The sequence below is a fragment of the Melampsora larici-populina genome, assembly GCF_000204055.1.
Source record: "Melampsora larici-populina 98AG31 unplaced genomic scaffold MELLAscaffold_9, whole genome shotgun sequence".
NCBI classification, from domain to species: Eukaryota; Fungi; Basidiomycota; class Pucciniomycetes; order Pucciniales; family Melampsoraceae; genus Melampsora; species Melampsora laricis-populina.
The window spans coordinates 1582284-1584899 of record NW_006768773.1 but is presented as its reverse complement, the minus strand read 5'-3'; positions in this window follow the sequence as shown (position 1 = coordinate 1584899).

Here is a 2616-nt window from a genome sequence, read left to right as displayed (position 1 = left end):
AACAAGGAAGTGTTCAAAGAAAGAAATAGAAAAAATAACTGGGCAACTGAGTCACTTGACGTATATAATACCGAATTTAAGATGCTATTTATGGAATCTGTATAGATTCGATAAATCATGGTTTAATACAAGTGCATTAAGACTAATACCGGTGGATGTAAGATGTGAACTCGAAGAATGGAAAATGAACTTAGAAAGATTTGATAGAAAATGGATAGTACCAGATGTAGAACCGGAAGACGTCAAGTGGGTCTGGGATGCGAGTACCGGATACGGAATCGGGGTCAAAATCGGGAATAGATGGTTACGATTGAAACTGTCAGAAGGGTGGAAAAGGAAAGATATTTCACAAGGATGTAAACCTCGTGACATTGCGTGGTTAGAAACAGTAGCGATTAGAATGGGCTTACTGATGTTGGAAAAGCTAACTTCAACAAAGAATAGACATTTTGTCGTCTATACTGATAACACGACGACCGAAGCAACTATAAACAAAAAGAAATCAAAGAGTAAAGTAGTAAACGAAGAATACAAAAAGATACAAAGAGAACTTACTAGATTAACTTGTGAAATATCAGCAAAAAGAGTATCGTCGGGTGAAAACGAAGCGGACGATTTGTCAAGAGGGGTGAAAAAGGACGGTGAGAAGACTTTGGAAGTAGACGTAGATATCCTGATCGATTTGTTAGGACTCCTTGTGAAGGATTAAATGAACGAAAAGAAGTTAAGAAGTTTTCTACAAAATAGAGAAGGGTAAGTCCTTTGGAAATATGTACAAAGAAGATAAGGATCATAAAACTGACAAAAAGATTGTATGACGGGTGCTTCGTTTGTGTATATTGAATTTGGAACTATCTTTATCGGAATATGAACATTGTATCAGGAGGGTGGATTGGAGAGAGAACGCGGTGAAAGAACACTTACTATGCGGAAGTTGGTCACATACTACTCTCGAGAACTATAATGCGGCAATGGTAAAGGTGGAGAAATTCAGAGAAGCGAAGAAGATTCCAAGGACCGATTTACTCCCTCTAAGTCAACAACACCTTTGGGAATTTATTTTATGGGCAAGAAGACAATATAACATAGACCTAGAAGATGAGAAAGAAATCGATTCATTACCTTTTTCATGATTTGCCTTTTCCTAACGAGAACGATTGAACAGTGAAGTTATTGTTAAAAGCTTCGATGGTGGCAGACGAGAAGGCGAAAGAAAGTCCGGATTCTAGGAAACATCCAGTACAGTTAAGACATTTAGTACAATTAGCTCAAGAATTGTCAATGAAAGATCAAAGAGAAAGAATAGCACTTACAGTGGCGTTAGTGGCATTTTGGGGAATGGCTCGACTTGGTGAATTACTCTCAAATGATAAAACAAAACGACTAATAGCATCGAAAGACCTCATTTATAATCCAGATAAATCGTACTTAAAGATAGCCTTGTATGACACAAAAACAGCAAAACCTGGCGAAATTCAATGGCTACATGTTCAACGATTAGATTCCTTATTATGCCCAGTTGCAGCATTAGAAAGATTGGTTGAAGAAAGTCATTTACCAAATATGCATACTCCGATATTCTCATATTGGGATAAGAAAGGAAAAATGAATGTGTTGACGAAATCGGCAGCGATTGGGATCTATAAGAATGTATGGAAGAAACATAACCCAGAGAGTAAGTTGTCAGGACATTCATTTCGGGTAGGAGGTGCTACATTCCAATGGAATGATAAGCAACCGATAGAAGATATTGTTAGAATAGGAAGATGGGAAAGTAAAGCTTACCAGGTATACCTGCGAACGTATTCGAATCAGGACATGGAAGATGCGAAGTATATCTTAAATCTGACGAAAAAGAGAGAGAAAAAGAATGATGATAACAAAGAGGGAAATCGATTGATTGAAGTCATTAAGAACGAATGATGTAGATAGAAATGAGATAAAGAGAAATAAATTGAATTGAAGATAGGAGATGTGAGAATTCGTGAGAGATGTCCAATAGAGTGAGAGAAAGTGAGCAACGGTAGAGTTTTGGGGGGGAGAAACCCAATACAAACGCCTCAGGACCTACCGGGTGGGCTCTCCGCAGGCTCCGGACGATATGTCCTGAGGTTAGGTAGCAGAGAGCCTACCCGCACACGGGACCGCGGCCTATCGGCCCCCCCCCACACACGCAATGTACCTTTAATAGAAATTAAAGTTACATAGCTAAAGGTTTCGTGTGAAGGTAAGTAATTTGTGAAGAGAAGGTGAAATAGAAAGAAGTATAAAAAGGAAGTAATTAAAGAAAGAAAGGAATGAGGAAAGCCAGGTACAATATAATAAGATACTTAGAGTAAAAGTAAACTTAAAGGAAATGGTAAAATAAAGAAAGGGAAAAGTGTAAGTAGAAATAAAAGAGAAGAAAGAATTAAAATATAAAAAGAATAATTAACGCAGTATGATTTTAATGGAGTAGATCAGAAATAGAAAGATAACAATTGATGGAAAATATCCAACCAGTGATATTATGGTGGAGATCATGATTGATGGGAAAATGGGCAACAGACTGTGCTAGAAGGACACTGTCATATGGACTGTTTGATATGTAGGTCCAATTCTTGTCAATCAAATTTG